This window comes from Lissotriton vulgaris, chromosome 5 (assembly GCF_964263255.1).
Source record: "Lissotriton vulgaris chromosome 5, aLisVul1.2, whole genome shotgun sequence".
NCBI classification, from domain to species: domain Eukaryota; kingdom Metazoa; phylum Chordata; class Amphibia; order Caudata; family Salamandridae; genus Lissotriton; species Lissotriton vulgaris.
The window spans coordinates 1,984,340,677-1,984,365,644 of record NC_141693.1 but is presented as its reverse complement, the minus strand read 5'-3'; the positions used below and the strand labels follow the sequence as shown (position 1 = coordinate 1,984,365,644).

General features: G+C 45.5%; 1 protein-coding gene across 1 annotated transcript in view; it reads right to left on the bottom strand.

Annotated features, from left to right (window-relative positions):
- Positions 1–24,968, bottom strand: part of RALGPS1 (Ral GEF with PH domain and SH3 binding motif 1) — a 1,949,641-nt gene that overhangs the window by 525,711 nt on the left and 1,398,962 nt on the right. The gene's annotated exons all lie outside the window — the stretch shown is intronic.

The window sequence follows — 24,968 nt, the reverse complement described above, 5'->3', positions numbered from 1 at the left end:
GTGGAGAACATGCCCAGGACCCCAGGACCCCAGTCCACGTATGAGCAACGAAGAATGGTGCTCAGACCAATCACAATGCTGCTTTGCTTGGCTGCTTCCTGGGTGCTCTGTTCCTTTACCCCCTCAGTTACCCCACCTCAATCTGCCCCAGCCGCCACTGAAGAGGACAGCCCGCTTACATACAAACCCAAAGAATTTGTAGAGAGAACAAAGAAAATCAAATTTTTGTGTTATTTTCAGCACGTTTGAGACTGGGGCCTGATTGAAAGTTTGTCGGATGGGTAATATGACTCTAAATCAAACCCTTACTTTACTAGTAGGACTTTAGTCAACTTTTGACGAGCAAAGAAGATGATGAGACAAGTAACACAAACATGCGGAATTCTTTTGGGGATGGTAATCAAAGTTTAATTTCAAATGTCTTCCACAAATAGAATTTAACAGTGTTGTGGGCAAATTCGAAAAAGAGCCGACCCTTCTTACGAATAGCCTGAGGTTCAAAGATAAGGGAAAAAGTCAACATTTGATTCCAAATTTTAAGAAACAAAGCATTACATCTGGAAATGTATGCTATTCAAAGACTACCAGTAATCCTAATACAGATAACATTTCTGAGTGTCAAATTTCCACCAAGTGCAACTTCATGCAGAAATGTGACACAAATGTGATTCTTCACATTGAATTTTATTGGTTTCTTCACTATCCCCATAGAGGAACCATTTCTCCTGGTCCGCCATGAAGTATGGCTGAGCTACCTACCCACAAACAACAAATGCTTGAAATGCGTATCTCCATGGCAACAAAGATGAATACATTGGAGAATCATAATAAGTATATAACACCTTATGTTTGCAAACACCAGTCACTGAGTCACACTGACATGCAACAGAAGCATTCTGTGCCACTGCAGTTGGTAGCTAAAATTTGTCACATGTGTCCTCTCCATGTCTTGCCCTCTCCTTACATTCTGCCAGACTCTTACATTCAATTCTCCTTCATGTGTAGAGGACCAGTGTAAACCTGCAGAGGGCGCCATCGTTGGCTTTTCTCCATATTGGAGTTCCAGGGTTGTCATGGCTCCTCTCTGCACTAACAAAGCAGAGTGATAATTGCAAGATGGCCAAGAGTGGTGGTTCACCTTGGCAAATCCATGGCACAGAAAGGGGTTTGGGTAGCTGTTGGATAGTTTTAGGAGAAGAGAGCATAGATGGATGACGTATTGTAGAGATGGATTCCGGAGAGCAATCCAAGAGGGTACAGTCGCTCAGAAGACTCAGGAAAATTGAGCCCTTAGTTAAATGTTCATTGTTTGGTGAGACAACACGCTGAGGAGGAGAGGAGGTGAAGCTACACGAAAGCTCAGAAAAAAGGTTTTCTGACCAATCAAGAGAAGATGAGAAGCAGGTCATGGAACTAGGACGGGCAAGAAGTCACAGGAATTTGCACTCTAGGGGTTACCCTTTAATAAACCTAAGATAGGGGAACAGGGGCTGGACTAAGGAGAAACAACCTGGCAAAAGAGGTGAGTGAATTATTTACTAACAGGGTAAAGTAATGGAAAGAGGTTAGCCAGGGCAGATCCTTTGTAAGCACTGGATACTAGAAGGAAGAGAGGAGATATTCAATGGGTCCACAGAAAGGAAGACATGCGGAAGATAAGGTCAACTTGAATTGACGAGGAGTATACGTTATGTTTGAATCCTACATTATAAGGAATAAGGTACACCTGCGATTCTTCATTGTTGCTATCTTCTCTCCTACACATGATCACTGGTGTATGTATTCCAATAAAACTTTAAGCACTTGTTGTTATAATATGAAGCGGTCTAGCGCTAAACTGTTGATTTAGATCCTGGGAATCTGGGTTTTAATCCAGTCTCGGCAGCTGATTAAAAATCGTGTGATTCTGGGCAAATCACCCAATCTCAGTGTGCCTAAAATGTCAATATGTGAAATCTAAGTGTGCACTTTAAAACTGTGCTGCAATCATGGAATTAATTAACACTTCCTCTCCGATATGGTAAAGTTATCACTCATATCTTTTGAACTCATAGCGTCAACTAATACAAAGACAGTGTTCTCCATAATACTGCATTTTAAGTGCTGTCGTACCAAAATATTGTATCTACAATATCGATTGTCATCATATCGTGATAGTAAGTATATATATAGCATAATACATATTTACTTTTACTCTTTACTTTGATTATACACATCTACATGCCTTTACAATATATACAGCTTCAAGGCACATAATTAGGGGTGTGTGAAATTCTTTATATCTTAGCCTAAAAAGAGTCTTGCATCAGTTTCAGGCACGAGGATGCGTTTTGCACAAAAAAAACAGCTGTTCACATGCTCCAGATCTTGTGCGTTCGTTGTAAATTTTGACTGCCAACAGCGCATTTGCGGCAAAGTTTTACAGCGAATGACAAATAATTATGAAAGTGGCGTTACTGCATAATCTCGAGAATTTTGCGTAACAAGCATTACATGAAATTCCCAAAATTAGCGAATTACGCCGGTGTAATTTACATTTCGCCGGGCATTACACAGATAGAATCTCCTCTCTGGAATCACAACTTTGGGCCAGATTCTGAGAGTCAGTACAGTATCCAGGCTCTGATAGGAAACAATATGAGGGCCTTCTTTGGAGTTCTTGTTACAGGATTTATGACTGAGTGTCCCTTCTACAAAACTCTAAATAAAGGCTCATAGTATTTTGGCTGAAGAAGATCCGTCGTCTGGACTCCAGGTCTATGTTGCATCCAAGCTCATTTTTGGATGTATGACATTACAACGCATGCTTTTACCACCCATGCCTTTACATCGCAGTTTGTACAACGCATGCTGTTACAACGCATAGCGTTAAGGGGAGCTGGATAGTGAATAGTTTAATTTACTATTCAAACTCGAGTCCGCGTGGATAGTAGGGAAGGTGTTAGATAGTAAATTAAATCTATTCCCTATCCTAGAGCGCCCCTCAGCGCTATGCGTTGTAATGACATGCGTTGTAATAGTTGCGTCGTAAAGGCACTGCGTGGTAAAAGTTGCGTTGAAAAGGATGTTCCCCCTCATTTTTCCTTTGAAGCTACTTCAGCCTTTCCAGTCCCTAACTTTCTAGACCCAGCATCTTAATATAATGTAACTTCGGTGTGTCTGAGTTATGGCAACAGCATCTCCTTTACAAAATACAATAAGCAGCCAGCAGCACGTGGTAAACACTGCTGCCTCGGTGATGTATGTGAGCAGTTCCTATATGTGCTCCGGTGTTGTTATAAATGGACATAAGCACTCGGCCTCAACAGGAAGGAGTGTTTTCGCTCAGCATGGGTCTGCAGTAGGCCTTAAAATGAGTGTGTTTGTTTAACCCAATGCTTTGCTTTGCTTGTGCAGAAAGTGCAGAATAATCATTTTTCTTTGTATGTGCCACATGCCTTGACCTCCACAGTGCTGGGCTTCAAGGGGAACTTTCCACTTCTGCACAGCTTACTATTAATAGCAGCTAGAAGGTAAACCTTTCAGTGAAAAGCAGCCCTATTAGGTCTCTAGTTTCTGGACTATTCAGGATTCAAATGCAACCTGTACTAATGCTTCAGATACTTTGAATGGAAACATTGTGTCTGGCTAAATACTGCTACCTGCCCAACTCAGGGTTCTGAATAGAGGGGAGGGGTCGGTAAACTCTTCTCCGTCGGCGGAGTTTGCAGGGTTTCCCACTCCACGCTCCACCTGGCGGAGTGTTTACTCATGCATGGTTCGCCAACGTTAAGTTAACCCCTTCGCTGCGGGGGTTATTTCCCCGCTGTGCTGGGGGGCAGGGGGACGCGCACAGCGCCCCCATGCTCCGGACGAGCTGAGCTCGTAATGAGCTACAGCGCTCCTGTGCTCATGACGAGCTCAGCTCGTCACAGGTGCATTGGCTCCGTGGAACGTTCAGCACAGCGGGGGAATTCTCCCCGCACCTGAGCGTTCTACGGGCCATGACGAGCTGAGCTCGTCATGAGCACTGGAGCGCCGTGGCTCATGACGAGCTCAGCTCGTCATGAGCGTCGAAGAGGTTAAAGAGTGAGAAAATTGTGGGCTAGGATGAGTCCCAGTGAGATTTCTGAATGTGGGAAGTCACGGCAGATCGCTACCGATCACGCAGAGAAAGCTGTCACTCTCATTCGAAAACGCTGCCACTCAGTTGGGAAAGCTTCCACTCAAGTAGAAAATCTACTCGATAGGCAGGAAGAAGCAGCGGCCTCTGGCGCGCCAAGTGGTGCCATTCACACTGATTTTACAGCATGGGCCAAGCTCCCGGGGTAGCTAAAAATCCGCTGCGCGACATACCACAATTCCACCGCTCACGGAACTCTATGGAATCTTGCAGAGTTTTTAGTAACTCAGTGGAATTCAATGGAGGGAAACTCCATGAGTTCCGCCCACCCCTAGTTCTGAATGAGAGGTAGAGATGCTGTGGCATTTTGGTTACATCAGCGTCCCTTAGTTAGTGAGAAGGGAGAGAGAGCAGGAATGCTGGAAGGTGAGCAGCTTGAAGGAAAAAGATACAGAAGACCATCAAGTCTGCAGCAGGTTTGAGGAAGGTAACGAGGGAGTATACTAGTATAATGCCACAAAGTCAGTAGGGCGATTAGCTAAATCTATTAGGCATAAGTAAAAAACAATGTTCGGTGTGCACATTTTTAATTTCTTATAGTACTTCTAACTGCTGAGTCATGCATTATTATGATCATCCTAATACATATAAAAGAATAGTAATTAATACACACGAAAGGTCCTATTCTTCCTGAGTGAGAATGCACACAATTTAGGGCCTGATTCTGATGCGGTTTGGAAGTCTTCCCGACCGAATGGGTTTGGGAATGATTCACGACCGACTCGGATCCGGAGAGTCCAACTGACCAAGTACGGTGATACCAGATGCTTCTAGATACGATTTGGTTGGACTCCCATTGATTTCAATGGGAGCCCATGTTCCGACCGAATGCATGGGCTCCCACTGAAGAAAGAGGTGGCTGGGGAAAATCGGACACCCTGGGGCGAGCACCCCCTGGTGCCACCCACACTGTGCATGGCTGGTAAGGGGGCCCATGGGCCCCATTGGGAAGGCTCTGGAGGCAGGGGAGCCTGCTATGTGAACCCAAAGTCTGATTCCGACTTCTGATTTGAGTCGGATGGCACTATTCGGAAAGGATGTCCGAATCCAGCATCGTACTCGCTCGTTCGGAAATGCAGCAGTAGAGACATACGATTTTGCTCCGTATGGCTCGGTCATTCCAAATGATGTCGGGTTCGGATTGGGATATTCCTAATGCCTAACTCGCATCGTACTCGGTTGGTCGGAAACCTTTCTCAGTGGGTCGGCGGAGTAAATGCTGTTCGAAGGCCTTCTTAACTGCATCGGAATCAGGCTAATAGTTGTAAACAAAGGGGGAATAGAACCTCTTGTGCAAATGCACATACTTTTCTCACAGTACCACATAGAAGGCAGTTGGGGCACAAACATGATAATACATTATCAATTATACAGTCTGTATCCACAATTTGTTCTTCAAGTCGTCTTTTTATTGATCAGGAATACCAAGTGAATATAGTTGCTTACAATTATTTTAAATTGTCCGATTTCCAGTCATGTGGATCGACCACAGATATATTGGCTCATCACTCTGAGCGAAACAGTTTCTGCCCCGAAGAAGTCCATCTCTTTGGATGAAACGCATTGGCTGGTCTATCCTGTATGTTGCTTGATATTCCTGATCGATAAAAAGACGACTTGAAGAACAAATCATGGATACAGACTGTATAATTGATAATGTATTAATGTGTTGGTGCACCAACTGCTCTCTATGTGGAACATTTTGGGTCTAGTAGGACTGCACCTTGACAGTGGGTGCTTATGTGAGTGCACATATCTTGGAGTACATTCCCTTTACTTTGTTGTGATATATTGGGGACAATATGTTAGGTTCGAGCTAGTATATTTATTTATTTATTTAGAAAGTTTTATATAGTGTGAACATGACCACCAAGGGTATCATAGAGCTTTACAGATTATGCATCACAATGGTTATAAGCAAACAAACAAAGTCAGCAGGGCAACAAAATCAAAGTCTGTTAGACCTGTCTGGCTTCTTGGCATAGTCCCTCCTATTTATTATTTATTTTGTCCCCTTTTTGCCCCTCATACCCTTAATAATCTTTGTCCACTGACCTTTTTATAGGTGTTGGCCATGGGGATAGGTGTTCTTTTTCCCCTCATGGTTTTTCACCTCAGGCCTAGAGGCCTGTTCTGTCAGGAAAATACAGTAGACCACAAAATGGAGGGCCCTAACTGTTTCCAACTGCCACATCCTAGACTGCCCCATAGGATAACCTTAGGCCTTCCAGAACCTTCTGGACCCTACTGGACTCTGAGTGGGTAGTCTATAAAAGGGCAGGGGTCAGGAAGCCATTTTGTGTAGTCCATAGTGTGAGAGGAGAGAGGCTGTAGTGTGAGGAGGAGGACGCGCTAGAAGAGGGTAGTTGGTTAATTGAACTGACAACATCTTTCAGAAGACGTTCCCCCTTGTGCTCCTGACCGAACCCTTTCATTGGGCTAACATTGATCTGGGTCAGTCAAGCAACCAGGAACTTTGGACACCTTCCCGGTTTGGGCCGTGTCCTACATCCACCTTCAAGACCCCCCATAGGTTTAATAACTAGTTCCCCGCCTTCCTGCTGAGTTCTAGCCTACCCGGATTGGAAGAGCAGTGCCCGGTGTGTTTTGGCATCTTGTGAGGCCGAGGCGTCTCTGTCTGGAAGGCGCGAGGGGGGCGTGGAGGAGTGCAGTCCGCGGGAGAGTGGCGCTGCTAGCTGTTCAAGCCTCGCGGCGGAATTGGAGGTGAGACGCAGGACAGCTGCGAGACGCTGTTCCCCTGCGCAAGAGCAGAGGCGTGTACTTCCCGGCTGAAGGAGGCGGTGCCGGCCGTGCCACTGGTTCCCCCGCATCTGCGCAGCAGAGGCCTGCGTCTGGGAAAAGCGAGGGATTACCAAGCAGCGACGCGTCTCCGGATACCACAGCGGACCCGGTTCTGGTGAGGACTGAGGCGAAGGAGCGTCCCGCATTCCCCGAGAAGCGGGAACCTTGGGCCACAGCCGGACCGACGACAGCTTGTCCGGTGACAGCCTAAGACGGCGAGAGGAAGAGCGAAGGGCCGCCGTCATCGATCCTCCCCACTCCAGCGCTAAGGTCAAGAGGCTGGCTGGGCGGGGATAGGCGGCCGCTATTGCTGCCGGTGTTGTCTACGGTGGAGCCGACTGTTAGCCCCTACTCCTGTGGACTGAGGCAGGACAGGAGACCCAAACAGTAAGGAGAGTGGGGGTGAGGAAGGAAAGGGCTGAGCCCTCTTTGGTGTCGTGTTAAAAATCACGAGTCCTAGCGCCTAGCAAGGTGCCCTGATATCCTGTCGTCTTTAGTCCTGAGCTGTGTCATAGTAGGTGAGGGGGAAAATAGTTTCATAACCCTAACCTCATTTTTACAGGTCTAAGAAAAGTAGCTATTAAGCTAGAAATCAGAGGGGAACCTAAACTATTGTCAGAAGAGCGCTGACAGTACTTGCCAACGGGGGAACTCCCTTCAGACACTCATAGCAAATGTTGTTGAGAACAGTAAACCTGTGAAATTCCTGCATTCCACTCTGGGTGTGCATTTAATTGGTGTATTAAGGTGCAAATAAGGGAGGGAAAGTTCTTAACCCTGTAGTAAAGTCATAGCCAGTGAAATTGGCAGGGTAAAGTAATGAAATGTAATGTTGTTTTGATAATTTATGCAAAGTAGTACTGCTGAGAGTAATCTTATTAAGATAAGTTCACAATCCCAAAAGTAAGCATTTTTGAACTGATGAAAACTGAATGTTTTGAAGTGTAATTCTTCCACAGCTAGAAGAGTGTTATTAACTTCTCCTGATCAAAGTTGGAAATTCCAATTGTGAATACTTGTGAGCCAAAACAAAGAGTATATTATTTTTATAAAGCAGTGCTTATTTTTCCACATTTTGGTGTAGCGTTATTTTTGTGTGCTATTGCGTGGTTTTACTGTTGGGTGGTCTGCAACCTTTACACTGTGCCTCTGAAATGTATGTCTTGCCCTAGGCCAGGCTACCCCAGGTTCTAACAGAGTCTAATTGACAAACATTATCCTAAGGGAAAAACAAACACAACAGAATCGTCAGCTCGACAAGGTCCAAATCTAGAAATGTCCAGGAAACTCGTGAACCAAGTGGCTGGGCCAGAGTCAGCGGAAATGGATCCAAAAACAAATAAAGGAGCCATGCTAACGAAGAAATGTCTTTATCGGGAGTACTTTAACTTCTTTTTTGAAGAAGACAGTGGAGGGGTTCACCCTGACTTTGGGTGAAAGGGAGTTCCAGATCCTCTGTGCCATCCCTGAGAAGGTTTGGTTGTAGGTCTTTTTTTCTTGATTTTTTGTGGTTTTAGCAAAAGGGTGCTGGCACTTCTGGAGGCTCTAGGACCACAGGAGACCTATAGTTTCCAAGCACGGTACAGCGGGTCTTGAAGGGGATGGCCTTGTGAGCCATGCATGCAATTTATAACTGTATCTGACCTTCATATGGAAGCCAATTCAGGTCCCTCAAGTCTGGAGAGATGTGGTGGTATTTTTTTGTACCAGTTATGAGTCTCGCAGTGGAATTGAGGGAAGCCCTAAGCGGAGCCGTCCTTACTCTAGGCAGGCTGCAAAGAGTTGCTCTACCATATTCCAGCTTTGAGATCACAAATGCTTGTACTGCCACCTTCAGGTCATGAGCAGGAAGAAAGGGTTTCATTTTCCTGGGTTGGAAGTTCGATCCTTTGGTGAGGGAACTGATGTGCTTCTGGATGTTCAGGTTTTTGTCCAGAATGATACCCAGAGAAGATGCTGAGTCCACAAGGTGCGGTCTACAGTTAAAGAAAAGTCAGCTGGTTCAGCCATTGCTCCATGACAGGAGATTGGTTGTGGGGTGAGATCAATAAGAATTCAATTTTAAGAGCATTTAACTTCAGGTGATTACTTGTCAACCAGCTGTATAGTATAAACCTAGTATATGGTTTCACTGTCAATTTTTGTAGGATACTTTTCTCACAGATACATCTTTCCCCCCCCAGCAAATCTGGGGAGATCCTGAAAGGGTATTTCGCTCCCTTAGGTACCCGCCATCTCCCAAATTCTGATGAGTCTAGCCCAAAGGTGAGAGTATGAAGTACCTGTCCGTGGTCGTATTTCCTGCAGAGGGTATGGCTGTGTAGACACTTTTGGGGGTCATGTATATCTAAGCAGGTACAAACCTTTTGAAGCAGGGTTTCATGGCAACAGGACTGTAATGAAGATGAATAACTCTGGCAATAAAACCCCAGCCTTCAGTCACTAGCAGTGGCTGCGGGTCCACAATAGAGTGTTGGTTAGATTCCCTTATGAGGTTTGTGCCCCTTTTCATCCTACTGATCCTGCATTTTCTCAGACGACATTCTCAATTCATGACCTGTTTGCATCATTCACCAACCTGTCCATTGAAAATGATCTCCTTTTGCTTGACTGCATCTAGCGAGCACACCTTCTGGGTCCACCACCGAGGAACAGCTTCCTCTTATAGCTCAGAGGGTCAGAAGGACATCGGAATGCATTACTGTTCACACTGTAACCATGGCTGACTGTGTCCTGCCCACTTCCAACAGCACCCTAATGTGACCTCATTAGTATCATTATACATTATAAAGAAAATATAACAGAGTGCAACAACAAACCCTCGCTGCATATGTCACCATCCAGCTCTGCCTACCTGATATCCTACATGGGATCTCTAACAAGTATCTCTAGGAGATCAGAGTTAGTGGCGGGATCCTACCGGCTTCGAATTCGGGTATGCAATAATGGGGGTTGTGACATGGGACATCCCAGACTCCTGAAATACTCTCTTGAAATGAACCCGAGACTCTTATGTGACCGCCACACCTGATAACAACCACCACCATGATAAAGTCTTTCGCCCAATCAGCGAGTTATGGGCGGTCAGGATCAGTGGTCTGTCTGCTCCAATGAATACTGCTCTATTGGACATAGGTTCTATCTTTTCCTCATCATGGCTCCCTGTCCCTATCTCATCACTTGGCTGACACAACCAAACCCATCATCAACCATGGCCATATAAAAGAGCTGTGACCATAGAAAGCACTTTGCGGTCAAGAGTGGTCATATATATATATATATATATATATATATATATAAAGATCTTTATTCGGCTTATTCACAATGGAAAAACCATAAAAGAGACAGATAATATCATACATTGAATTTTTGCATATTAAAAAAAAGGAAGAAAAAACACGCATTTCATGACATTTCATATGAGAATAGCTAATAAGTTAAAAGAGAATTAGTTAAAATATAGGAAACCGCTCGAAATGGCCTTAATGAGGGCGTTTTACAGGTTTTTTTTTTGGTCATATAGTTGGCTTTTGGATTTGGTGCAAGCTGTTGCACATTAAATTAATGCTGGTTCCTCAGTCTTGAAGTACAGGTAGCTCCTTGATAAGATAAGGTCAATATAGATCTAAGGAAAATAACATTCATGGATGTGACTTAGTTTAGCTATTGAATACAAGTGTTCCTTTTTGCTAGAACCTCAAATACCCATATACAATGGCGTCAATAAAAAATAAACGAACATGCATTTACCAGTACAAAAAAACCCTCTTCACTGCACACCAAAAGAAAGGTAACATATATTAACCCCTTCCATTGCCATTTCTATCCCTTTCCCCCTCCTCCTGATCTGTAGACAAACTAACAGCTGTACGTATTCTGTCTCAAAATGAGAGGCATCTACATTTGTTGTTATTTCCCCCACTACAGCTTACAGTGCAAATTTTATCCACCGTGCTGATTCCTTACTGCACCATGCTGAGATTGTTTTGAACTACTGTTTATGGATGGGCGGTACTCACAGAATTACATGAAACCTCTGTGAGATTCCTTGGAGTTTCGCGAACTGGCGGAATTAGGGACATCATGCTACTCCTGCTGATTTTTAGTGCTGGGAGCTCGTTCCACCCTGAAAAATCAGCACAAACGGCACCATGTGGTGCACCAGAGCGCGCGGCTTCTCGAGATGATTTTGCAACCACTACTCAAGAGGCAGCTTTCTGAATACAAACGGTCACGACTGCCCGCAACCACCCACGTTGGAGGAATCTCGCTGGGTGCCCTCCTAGCAACCAAAAATAGCGTAAGGGGACGCCAAATTGCGCTAGGGCTCATCAACTTACTGTTGGTAACCCACTTATGAGCAAAAACTTCACCATGCAGTGTTTGGTAGAATTTGGCCGGAAATCCGCGTTATATACTTAATACGGAGTAGCCAAAACTCCATAATGGAGCGGAATTCATCACCCACCCCGCTATTGTTGCCATCGCTAGATTTGTTGCCTTCATTACGTACCTGTTGGTTCTATGTTTCGAGCTGACCAAGCCCCCTCGTTGTTGTGTTGGTCATACAACTAAGACAAGAAGTGCAATATTGGCAACTCTTGCCCAATATATTTCTTATGGTCTTTATTGCTTAGGACATTCATTATGCTACATTTCAGGGGGTGACTCATTTAATGACTCCAATTTTTGATTTCATCCAGCTTTCTTTTTTTTAACCTTGCTTACTTCCAGTAACACTGCTCTCATCTATATCGAGATTTACTTGTCCTCCAATGGTGAATTAGTATAGAGTTGGGTTTGGAGAGGCTGGGAACCACTAGGTAAAGAGGCAGATAATCTCTTCACTAAAAACTATTCAAGGTTGAGAAGGCACCTGCCTCTGTAATGCCTAAAACAAGATACTAAAGTAAACAACTGTGCATGGCGGCCATATTGCTTCAATTATTGAAAACACTTCTCTCCGGTGGCCATGGTAGTTCCATTATTATCTTGGATAACAATCTAAGTATGGAGGAAAGCTTGGTCAATAAGTACAAGAGGAGAAGAGTTTCAAATAAATCTGTGGTTGATTTTAAATCCATTAAATGTTGGGCTGGTACCAGCCTCATTTCAGTCAGGAATGCCGCACGCGAAGGGTGTTGGCGTTCGCGAGCAGTATGTCAATTTTGGATAAATGCTACAATACAGTGATGGAATCCTGGCACCCAGATACATAGAACATTTCTAATTTCTATTCATGCAGAAAGGTATTCTATTGGAGATCTGAGTTTAATGTGACTCATTTCTGCCTGCAATCTCAAGGCTAAAATATCTGCTTTCAATCATGTCAAAAATAAGATGGCCAGGGCCAAAAACAAGACTATTTTGCCAAAGCGAAAAAAGCACAATGTTGCCCTGGCGAAGGCTTCGCAACGCTAATATGAGCAGCGTGCGGAAACGTTTCACTAGTTTACATGTGATCATATCTAAGCTGAGGATGGTGTCATCCCTTTAGTAATCGGTACACTATTTATTAATTTTTCGGTTAAAATACAGAAGAGAATAGTTTCATGTGTGCTAGTCTCTAAGATGGCTCTACCATACATGCGACTCACACTGCAATACACGAGTTTTCATAACCATTAGTACATGTTGCATTTTGCAGCTAATACAGCTATCAATACAGAAAATATATTTTTATTGGCCCAAAGATTTTCAGAGAAAATGTTGCTGACACAGATCATGGCTGTGCGGCCGCCATTTAAGAGGTGTTCTGTACTAATTAGGGCTCTGGGCCTCTCCCTTCAGTTCAGGTACAAGCTTCTTCCTGGCACGGCATTTTGGGGCACATGCATCAAGCATTTGCGACTGGTAAAATGCTATTTCCAATGCATCAAGCCCAAAGGCATTCGCAATTAAGGAAATCTAAATTTTTGCGATTTCCTTAATTGCAAATGCAGTCAGGAAATCGCAATTTGCAATTCCCTAAATGCGATGCATCATGCACTCGCAAATTGCGTTTTCACAATTTGAATTGCAAATTACCATCAACTTCAAGTTGATAGTAATTTGCAATTTCTAAGGAAAATACATAAAATATTATTTTCTAAGTGCCGTGTGGCGCACACGTATGCCCTCAGTCCTGATTCGGGTTGCTGTTGGACAAATCCGGTGTTCTCAGGAGATAACAGTTCTTTAAGAAGCCAGGACAGGCCCCCGGGGTTCCTGGAGGCTGCTAGCTGTAGAACATGTCAGGTTCAACTTGCAGGGGTTCAGAGCAGGAGACAGGCCAGTAGGGCTGGGGCCAAAGCAATTGTCATTGTCTTCCCCTTCTGCAACATTGTTATTCGGTCCTTCTTTTTTTTTTTATTCAAATCTGTTTTTATTGATTTTAGTTTCCACATAGTCATGACAGGCAACTCATATGTAAATGTACAGTTATGCACGAGGCTGATCGTCAACATCTGGATGCGTAGCAACATTGGATTCACATGCAAACTGATTGTACCTTAATTGTTAAGAGGAGCATTCGCAGAGGAGTGAGGCTACCTTGGGTCTGAAAGTCGTGTTGTAGACATTAAAGTTACAGTTCAGTAGAAGTGCATTAACATCATGACAGTGTGTAAGGTTCAGTCCAGGACATTCACCTTAAGCATTTGAACAGATGGTCTACGTAAGAACAAAGGAACAATAACAGCAGCAGCATAAATCGGTATATATACATTTACCTCTCTCACCCCCTCCCTACATCCCACCCCCGGTGTCCTTGATATAATTTGTGATTGTGACTGGGCATTAGCGGTGACTACACGTGTACAGGAATTCAACCAAGGGTAAAGCTTTACTGTAATATCACGTCGGTGCATTGGTGGAAGGCGTGTCTCCACTGTGTGATCATTATCCGTTCTCTCTGGGTGACTCCCTGGTCCCTTCCTCTTCATCTGCTGAAGTGCGCAAAGTACCTGCTCCCAGTGAGCTGCTATAGGTTCCTTTCTCAGCCCCAGTGTTTCCTTCCTTTGAATGGCAATTCCCTCTGCCTTAGCCCATGCCTGAAGTGAATAGCTCCACGCCCGGTGTGTGGCGAGTCCTGCATCTTCCACCTCTTTGTTAGGAGGTGTTTCTTAACCACTAGTCCCAGATCTAGGAACCAGGACATCACCTTTTCCATAGGGCCCCTCCTGAAGTGGTGCAACAGGTTATTGTAAATTGGCAGCGATTGGGTTAACATTAGCAGGAGCCATCCTGTATTTAGAGGTTATCTTTTCTGTTTTGTGGAATCTATTTTGTATTTCTGGCAGCCATCTTGTTTGCCATGTGCTACCACGTGCGTGCCATGTGCTCTGTCCTACCTTGCTGTTGTCTGCTCTTGGAATCTGCCTAGAGACAGGTTATATTTAGCGTCTTCTGCTTCGAACATGCTCAGTTGAGCTTGCAGCTGCTGGTAGTCTGTAACTGTCACGATGTGTTCACCAGAATTAGCAACTGTTAGCTCCTCCCATTTGTTGACTGTGCATTTTCTGTATGACCTTATATGTGCCTAAAACCAACTTCTTGTACTTGTACCGCCTTCTTTTGAGCCCCTGTGTGGGTATAAAAGGACCAAGCTCCTTCCATTCAGTGAGCTACTTCATACATTACCGAAGGGTGTTGTGTGAATGTAGTTCCACCTCATGAAGTTAATAAATACTTTATTTTCTATTCCAGTTTCTGTGTCAACTTCTATCCTATTGGTCTGAGGACTTGTGCAGAGAAGGGCGAACCCCTAACTCTGGTAGACCTTAGTGAGGCCCCCTGCTACAAGGTGTTCGGGACATTCAAAGGGTATGGTGCGTCCTGTGCAACCCTGCAGCAGCCCGCTGATTGTGCGCCAGTATGTACCTAGCCTAGGGCAACTCCATAACATATGTAGCAATCCTGCCCCCTGCTCACTACACCTGGGGCACATCGCATCATTGAGATGAAAGTGCATGTTAATCAGCTCGGGTGTAAGGTATGCCCTATGGACAATGAATAACTGGATTTGCCGGAATCGCATGTTTCTGGGTATATGCACAGGAATTTTTGGTTTCCTTTCCCATTCATTATCGCCAGCTTTCGCCCCAGATCCAGTTCCCATTTGCGGCGGAGTGGGTCTAGGTTGAAGGCCTTGTGTGTCCGCAACGACGCTGCAAACCAGCGATCAGGGTGGCTGCCTCTGGCCATAACGTGTAGATTCCATATGGTTAGGTGTTGGCTGGGCTCCATGGTAATATCCCCCATTTGGGGGTCAATTCCGCTATTAGGGAGTGGTGTGCTGAAAAACGCCCAAGTGGGAGCCCCTCTTTTGCCACCAGGGACTCGTATGGTAAGAGCACGCCATCCCGGTATAAATCCCCGAGAGTGTGGATATCAGCCTCCCACCGTTCTGCAGGTGTAGGAGCTGTGAGCATCCCTTCTCCGCTGGGAGATCCTTCTAGAGGTATTGCAGACGCATTAGAGACAGTTTTGCTGAGATATAGAGCCCTACGATAACAGGTGTATGCCACTACTATGATGAGCGGCGTCGGCGATGTGACCGTAGCGGCATGGTGAAAGAGTCTATTTATTTGCTCCAGCGAGTGTGGCGGCAGTAGTGTGGCCATGTCTTCTTACCCCTGTCCCCTAGCCAGCGGGCAACCCATTGCTGCTGGGCGGCAAGGTAATAGTGTTCAAAACAAGCACAGCCAGGCCCCCCTGATCCGTCTGCAAATATAACTTCACTAGTGCCAGTCTATGCCGAGTGGTGCCCCAATCGGTCCTTCTTTTTGTCACATCAAATCTAAAGAGGCAAGGTTCAAGGGCGCTCCTAAATAGTAAATTTAGGGGAGTAACAGGGGTGTGCTGGTTGAGACCAATGGGTCCCTTCCCTGGGGTGTTTACACCCCTCAGTATGCCACCTTCCAGTGGGAGGGGGGCATAAGCCTTTTCCTGATTGGAGGGGTCCACTCATCCACAAGATGGCGGGTACTGAAATGTGGGCTTCATTTCACCTCCCCCACCTGAGGGGTGGTGTTGGCACAGGTAGGCACACCTCATTTCCTAGCTTGGTTTTCCCACTGGTTCCCACATTCAAAATTGGGGCCAGAATCGGGGGGAGCCAGTTACTGATAGCAGGAAAAGGCTGGGGATAGCTAATAAAGGCTGCAGGCCTTTGAAGCGCCATCATCGGGGACCCTGCCCATCCTGGGGGAGGAGCAATGAAACCCCTACCCAGGGTGTGCTTTGTTTCCAGACCCAGAAACCGGAGGGCTTCCTACCGAGGGGTCCGGAAACCTGTCTGGTGATGGCAGATGGCTGGGAGCCGGTCAGGAACACACCAGAGTATGTCGTTTTTCAGGGGTCATCTCTAAGATGCCCTCTGTGTGCATTTTTTATTAAATCCAACACTGGCATCGTTGTGGGTTTATTGAACTGGGAAGTTTTGTACCAAACTTCCTAGACTTTAGTAGAGCCACCATGGAACTCTGGAGTTTGTGATGACAAACTCCCAGCCCAAGTACTCAAAATGGCTTCACTGCACTTACAATATCTGTGAATGGAACTGTAGGGGCATATTGCCCATGGAGAAACAGCCTTCACAGCTGGGTTTTTACCTCATTGTGCCTTTACCAAGCATTTTTTTGCATGTGTTTTTTTACCGCGAATATGCATTTACAATGCATGCCAATACCACACATTTAAGGTAAGCTGGGGGACATGGGAGTCTCCCCCACAAATACATTGTTTTTAAATCTAAAAATAATGTGTGGTATTGGCATGCGGTTTAAATTCATATTCGCGGAAAAACACGCATACTAAAAAGTGCGTGGTAAATACATTATTTTTAAATCTAAAAACAATTATTGGTATTGGCATGCATTTTAAATGCGTATTTGCAGTCAAAATAGGCTCGCTAAAAAATGCATGTGAAAAGCATGCAAAGTAATTGCCTGCGTTGTACCGCCGTACAACCTGCTCATGCAGCTTTGCCCTCACCTATGGTATGGTGCACCCTGCCTTTGGGGCTGTAAGGCCTGCTAAAGGGGTGACTTGCCTATGCCACAGGCAGTGTCGGTGGATGTGGCACACATTTTGACAGAGCAATTCTAGGTGAGCAATACTTCCACAGAAAACCTCTCAGAATTACATTAATTTCAGTGAAAGAGGTGGGGGGAATAATGGATGGGAAGTTTCGATTGGCACAAAAGACGGGGCAAACCCACCATCTTAAAGATCATAAAACCATCCAAACAAGACAGAGGAAGTGTTGGGCTGAAGCTGATGTCTCTGAGCCGTCTGTCAATGTGTGGATGGATATTTCTTTCCAATTTTCTCTGGACGTTGTCTGTCTCATTGAATTTAGATCCCTCTTCAATCATCTGCAAATCCCCAGCCCATTCCATGTCCTACCTTGAATGCCCAACCAGAAACACAAACGACTTGACCGTAGTGATGTTAAGTCCTAAGGATTTCCCAAAGCTTTTCTCTAGCAGACAATGCCACTCTGTCCTCAACCCACCCCCATAGCTCAATCAAATCCCTTTATTAGGGTGTCAACCCTCAACCATTTGGTCAAAGGTAAGGCTGACCGCGGGCAACTGTGCTGGACACCTCGCAGTACCTGAAAAATGTCAGCAACAGTTCTTCCTCTCCTGACCAGGGCCACCAGATCTGTGTACAACAGCCATACATTGCTGATGAACTGGGGACTTAAATTAACTCTCAACAGGGCGACCAAATAGTCCTTAACTATGGAGTCAAAAGCTCTGTAGGAGTTGGCCAACAAAATCGCCTGTGAATCTAGCAGTCTGTCCACTATGGCATGTGCATTGTATATGCACCCTATATTTTGTCTGGTGGCCTGTTTGGGCAAAAAATCCAATTTATCCATAAGATCCAGGCCATCAATCACCATTAATAATCAGTTGGGAAGAAGCTTTGCCCAAATCTTTACCTCAACATCAATGAGGGGGATGGGGCATTATGAAGAACTGAGATCAGAGGTAAGACCAGGTTGGGATGGTTCAATACTTTGGCATGTGCATGTCAGGCGGGAGCGTCCCACCCTCCCTCCCTCCAGTTATGGTAAAAAAAACTCCAGAAGTGGGTCTGATCTTGACATGGAGGTCTTAAAGATTTCTTCTTGGAACTGATTGCGACCTGGAGATTTCCCGGATTGCAATTGACTCCAGTATTTGGCAAGTTCCTCTTTAGTAATCTTCCCCTCTAGCAGATCCTGTTCCTCTGCTGGCGGTTTACTAGTGAGGAGGACTTTCATGAAATCTGCCAATTCAGTTGTCGCAGGTTGGTTAGTTTGAGAATAAGCAGAGTAATAGCTTGCAAACTTCTGTGCTATGTTGAGGTGACCACTCACTTCAGCCCCCCATCCATTATATAGGATAAAAATTATTAAGCCTCTTCTAGTCGAGCTGATAAACATCCACGAAGGCTCTTACTAGCTTTATTGCCCCATTCATATATTCAGCTCTGGTTGGCGAGCCAAACAGCCCTTGCTTCTACAAGGATCATTCTTGTTGTTAAAAACAAAATGGAAATGTAAAAAGAATATAGCTTCAGCATGTTTTCACTGAGATATCCAGTGCACATTAAAAGTTTAAAGGGCTGATAAACACGTATATTTAAAGGAAAGCACATAACTAGTTAACAATGAGTACTATGTACAAATTAAAAGTAGTGTAATGAGTATAACCTTTGCCCCCTGTATTCCAGTCTCAGTATATAGTGATCTAAAACGACAGTGGTTTGATATTAATAGGAAAACAAAAAACATATTAGAATATGTTTGAGTTACAATGATGATTTCAAAGCTACACAACGTCAGAGGAATATATTGTGTCCATAATTAATACCAACTTCTGTATACATTTAATAAACCAATGTTAAAAGCGGAGTGTAACTATACACAAGACCATCATTTTTATAAAAGGATTCATTACATATAGGATTCCAAAAGAAGACTACTTTTAATAACACCAACCCTCCCAGATAAAGGCGACGTCAACCCTTTAAAATGCAAAACATCTCCTATAGAAAATGTTTAGATACATAAGAAACTGTGCTAAAAGTACTGATATTTCACATATAAGTTATTGACATTGTAGCAGAGTCCAGAGAGGGGCATGCAATCAGGTCATTGGAAAGGGCATTTGAGTGGACAAAGACACAGAATCTGAAGTGCTGGTAAATTCCAGTCCTAATAGTCATATTGGATAATTAAAGTATTGCACAACCATTGATTCCTCAGGATCAAAACTGCTACATATTTAAGTAATTCTTCAAAACGTGTCCTCCCGTTTCCTGTCCTGTGCATCCAATCTTGTTAGTGTGCCTTAAAACATAAGAGGAACATCTTGATTTGAAATTATATTCCTCTTGTACTGTAATGTAATGAATGTGAGATCTGTTTGAGGGTCACAGATAATTCTAGGCGGTGTCCTGGTCTGGCGAGGAGCCAGGCAGCATGGGCCTTTAGAATTAAAAAGGACTAGAATAAATCAGCTGCCCGAAACTCCTGGTTGCAAAGTTTGCTTAAATAATATTATCTACAATACAAAGATGATAGACCTTTAAACACGAATAAAATGTTAAGCTTCAAAGAGAACTTTACCATAGAGCATCTTTTGAGTAAATCTGGGCGATGAACTCCGCTTCGCTCGCGGAGTTTGAGGAGTTTTCTGCACTCCGTGTTACGCGGAGTTCCGAAAAATTCTGCTCCGCATATCCGAGCAGAATTTTTTTCCTCGCTCGCGTCCTTCAACGTCAAATTGGTGAGCGAGGAAAATCCACCTCCTGGTGAGATTTTTCCTCATTCGCAATCCTCAACATCAAGTTGGCGATCGCGAGCGTGGAAAATCAACCTACCTGCGAGATTTCTCAACGCAGGCGGTCAGATTCCTCATTGCGAGTGGTAGTGTATGCTTGCGACCGCTCGCGTTGGAAACTGTCCGTTTGCATTGAGAAAGCTGCTGCTTGAGTAAAAATCTACTCGAGCGGCAGTTTGCGCTGTTCATGGTGCTGTTCACAATGACTGCACAGTGCGGACAAGCATCTGGCACTTAGAATCATCGGAAACAGCATTTATCTAACACACTCCGCCACTTGCGGAGATCCGCGTAGCGTGGCAGATTTTTTTTTGCCTAGGCTTACTTTTGAGCAATGAATGCACAATCTATGTGATAAGGACAGAAAAAGTATTCGATGACTGCAGCCCAAAGATGGTACATATGTCAATATGTTGCTACATTTTGCAGTGTTGGAAAACAAGCAATAATTATGAGATCGAAAATTGTATTAAGTGCAATTCAAAGCATGGTCCACATGCTTCAGTATGCACCAGATCTTAGAATATGTAGAACCATTAGGTGCTTACAATATCTCAAAGAACATTAATGAGCAACTCTGAATGGTGACGTATGTTACCCTGAGGCCTTCCATGGTGTGAAGATTGATGGTGGCAGTCCTGAAGAGGTGGACCTCCATGGAATTACAGTGATAATATCCCAAGAGGTAGAAAAACAATGATGCTGCTGGGATTGACTCAGAACCTATTTGACATCACAAGGCAGCATGGTCTCAGGGAGTGAACATGTGAAAATCCTTACCCTATTATAGTCAGGCAATGGCAGTCAGTTTTGACGTTTGAATGCTATCCAGCCAAAGTGAATCACTATGCAGATGACACCCAGCAGTGGTTGAAAGTTTCCCCAGTTAATGGCATCCATCAACTCAAAACAGATGCTGCTCTTACCTGAATATGGAAATCAACAGCTTATCTGAATGAATCTCAAAGCTGTCCAGATAGAAATCATGCTCATTGCCAGAAGCCAACAGCAAAAGCAAACAACAAGCCCAATTCCAGGACTGGCTCTAGTCAACAAGACAAGTAACTATCATTGACAGCAATCTCTTCATCAGGAGCCACATTGGTCAGAAGATACAGACACAGTTGTACCAGCTGCCATCCTACACACCTGAGAGAGATTTCAGACCTACATTTCAACTCCTCATCATCTGGCACCCGCCATGGGGCTGCGTCCCACTTCTCAGCATTCCTACGTCAGAGCCAGCGCCCCTGGTTGATGTCTTCAATGCCACAGCCTACTCCATCAAAGAACTGAGGAAGTGCAATCCATCCCCCTGGCTGCTCGCTCTTGGCCATACTCCTCTTGTGGCAAACATGCTGAAAAGCCTCCTTGTACAACGCATTGATGCTACCAAGGTAGTTTGTCCTTCATGAACATCAATGGCAATTCTTCGGAGCAAAGCTAAAAGTAAGTACTCAAAATGAGAGGAAATATGAGCATTAATACAAAACCAATGGCATAATATGAGCAGTATTGCAAAGCCAAGAGTCTTTGCAGTGGCACCTGCGGAAGGAGCTGGGTGCACCCAATACTGCAGCAGGCAGGGGCGCCGAACTAGCAGAGCCAAAGAGGGCAACTATTTCTATGCAGGATTGATCCATTGATACAAGACAAATTAAGAGGCAAATGATCTGCATCCGTCAAGGAGGGCAGACCTCTCAGGCAAACACTGTCTGCATTTGGGTCCACCACAAAAGAAACAAGAGTCTGTCAGTCTAGAACTGTTTACACACGTGCTCACAACAAATTACACTGAAGTACACAAAAGAGTACTCAGCCACTGGCAATTACTCAGGCTGGATCCCAGTCCGTCACTATTTTGCACACCGTGCCACCTCAGTTTAGACCAAGGCCTGGTCTTCCTGAACCGGAACACAAGCAACCTAGGACTGATTTCGCCCTTATTAAGGATCATCAGTGGGGTACAGCTTGGCTTCAGTGCAGTGGTGTAAGGAACCTTGCAGAGGACCCCTGCAAAGTACAAGGAGGAAGGCCCTCGGGCTCTGAACCCAGTCAGGATCGCTCTGGTCAGGGGCCCACCACCCATGCACAGTGCCAGAGGGGTGACCCCTAGAGTTCAGGGTCACCCTGCACTGCAGGGCTGCACGGTTATTGTTATGCCACTGCTTCAGTGGCACAGTGTACACGTGGCCCACTTCTGGGAATACCCCTCATGTTGGATGTTTCACCGAAGTACACAATAAAAGGATGGATGGAATGCTTGAATTAATCGCAGCTACCGGTAATTACTCAGGCCGCATAACCATCCATCGTTATTTTGCTTACCATGTCTCCTCAGTTTGGACCCAGCCATATGCAAATTTTGTCTTGACCCTGCTCCAATAGGAACAGTGCAGCCTGAACAACCAGGCCAGGTCTTCCCTGAATTGGAACACAAGAATCCCAATACTGGTTTCACCCTTATTAAGGCTCATCAGTCAGGTACAACTTGACACAGTGTACACATGACCCACTTGGGGGAATACCCGTCCCATTTAGGGTGTTACACAGAAGTACACAAAAAAGTAATGGATGGATTGCTTCAATTAATCTCAGCCACTGGAAATTACTACGCCATTTCCTACTCTATCATTTTGCCCACCATGTCACCTCAGTTGGAGAAGGGTGAAAACTGATGTGCATATGGCATGGTCAAAACTAAGGTGGCTTGGTGTGCAAAACAATGATAGGTTGCGACATGGTCCAAGTAATTACCAATGGCAGAGATTAATTTAAACATTCCATCCATCGCTTTTTTGCATACGTCAGTGAGCACAAATTTCAGGCAGTTAAATAAGTTGCTCTCTCTTTCTATTGACTCATGGTCAGGGAAGAGCTATTAAACCAAATCCAGAGATCTTTCCTTGTCTCTTTATCTTGACTGGGTGTACCAGTTCTACTCTAGCACTGGACAAAAGTGAGCAGAACCGGCTCCTCATTTTAGTGTCCATGATAAGGATTTTATGGAGTCTCAAAGAAAGAAACAAAAAAGTTAAGGGTGGAATTCTTGAATTAATCTTAGATTTTTGTTTATATGTTCACTGTGCCACTACAGACAGGAGCCACCCATCTGCAAATCAACTTCAGCTTCAATAAGAACAGTCCAGTCCAAACCTCCTAGGCTGCTTCGCTTTTGAGTGGGAAACTGCACAGTCCCAGTCTGGTATAGGCCTTCTTGGGCCTCATCTGGTGAGGTGCAGCTCGAGTGCTATGGCCCGCCCGTATCAACCTTCTTGAGACTCATCTGTGAGGTGCAGCTCGAATCGTATGACCCAGCCTGGTATCATCCTCCTTGGGACTCATCTGTGAGGAGCAGCTCGAGTCTTTTGGCCCAGCCCTGTATCGGCTTTCCTGGGACTCACCCGCGAGGTGCAGCTTGAGTCCTTTGGTCCAGCCAAGTATTGGTCTTCTTGGGTCTCACCCGTGAGGTGCAGCTCGAATCCTATGACCCAGCCCGGTATCGTCTTCCTTGGGACTCATCTGCAAGGTACAGCTTGAGTCCTATGGCCCAGCCTGGTATCGGCTGTGTAGGGGCTCCTCAGTGAGGTGAAGCTCAAGTCTATGGTTCTGCCCCGAATCGGCCTTCTTGAGACTCATCAATAAGGTGCAGCTCAAATCCTATGACCCAGCCGGTATCGTTCTCCTTGGGACTCATCTGCGAGGAGCAGCTCGAGTCTTTTGGCCCAATCCAGTATCGGCCTTCCTGGGACTCACTCGCGAGGTGCAGCTCAAGTCCTTTGGCCGAGCCTGGTATTGGTTTTCCTGGGGCTCATCTGTGAGGTGCAGATCAAGTCCTATTGCACAGTCTGGTATTGGTTTTCTTGGGACTTACCCGCGAGGTGCAGTTCGAGTACTTTGTCCCAGTCTGCTATCGACCTTCTTGCGGCTCTTGCGAGAGGTTCAGTGCAAGTGCTATGACCCAGTTGAGTATAGGGCTTCCTCAGCCCTATATCAGCCTTGTTGGGCCTCATCAGTGAGGTACAGCCTGAGTCCTATGGCCCAGTCTGGTATTGGTCTCCTTGGGACTCGTCTGCAAGCTGCAGCACGAGTTCTATGACCTAGCCCGATATCAGCCTTATTGGGCCTCATCCGTGAGGCACAGCTCGAGTCCTATGACCCAGCCTGATATCGGCCATGTTGAGCCTCATCGGTGAGGTACAGCTCAAATACTATGACCTAGCCAGATATCAGCCTTGTTGGGCCTCATCCATGAGGTACAGCTCGAGTCATATGACCTAGCCCGATATTGTCCTTGTTGGGCCTCATCAGTGAGGTACAGCTCGAGTCCTAGGTCCCAGCCCGATATCAGCCTTGTTGGGCCTCATACGTGAGGTACAGCTCGAGTCCTATGACCTAGCCCTATATTGTCCTTGTTGGGCCTCATCAGTGAGGTACAGCTCGAGTCGTATGACCCAGCCTGATATCGGCCACGTTGGGCCTCATCAGTGAGGTACAGCTCGAGTCATATGACCTATCCTGATATTGTCCTTGTTGGGCCTCATCAGTGAGGTACAGCTCGAGTCCTAGGTCTCAGCCCGATATCAGCCTTGTTGGGCCTCATACGTGAGGTACAGCTCGAGTCGTATGACCCAGCCTGATATCGGCCACGTTGGGCCTCATCAGTGAGGTACAGCTTGAGTCCTAGGTCCCAGCCCGATATCAGCCTTGTTGGGCCTCATCCGTAAGGTACAGCTCGAGTCATATGACCTAGCCCGATATTGTCCTTGTTGGGCCTCATCGGTGAGGTACAGCTCGAGTCGTATGACCCAGCCTGATATCGGCCACGTTGGGCCTCATCAGTGAGGTACAGCTCGAGTCCTAGGTCCCAGCCCGATATCAGCCTTGTTGGGCCTCATCCGTGAGGTACAGTTCGAGTCATATGACCTAGCCCGATATTGTCCTTGTTGGGCCTCATCGGTGAGGTACAGCTCGAGTCCTATGACCCAACCTATCCACCTTGTTGTGTCTCATCGGTGAGGTACAGCTCGAGTCATATGACCTAGCCCGATATTGTCCTTGTTGTGCCTCATCAGTGAGTTACAGCTCGAGTCGTATGACCCAGCCTGATATCGGCCACGTTGGGCCTCATCAGTGAGGTACAGCTCGAGTCCTAGGTCCCTGCCCGATATCAGCCTTGTTGG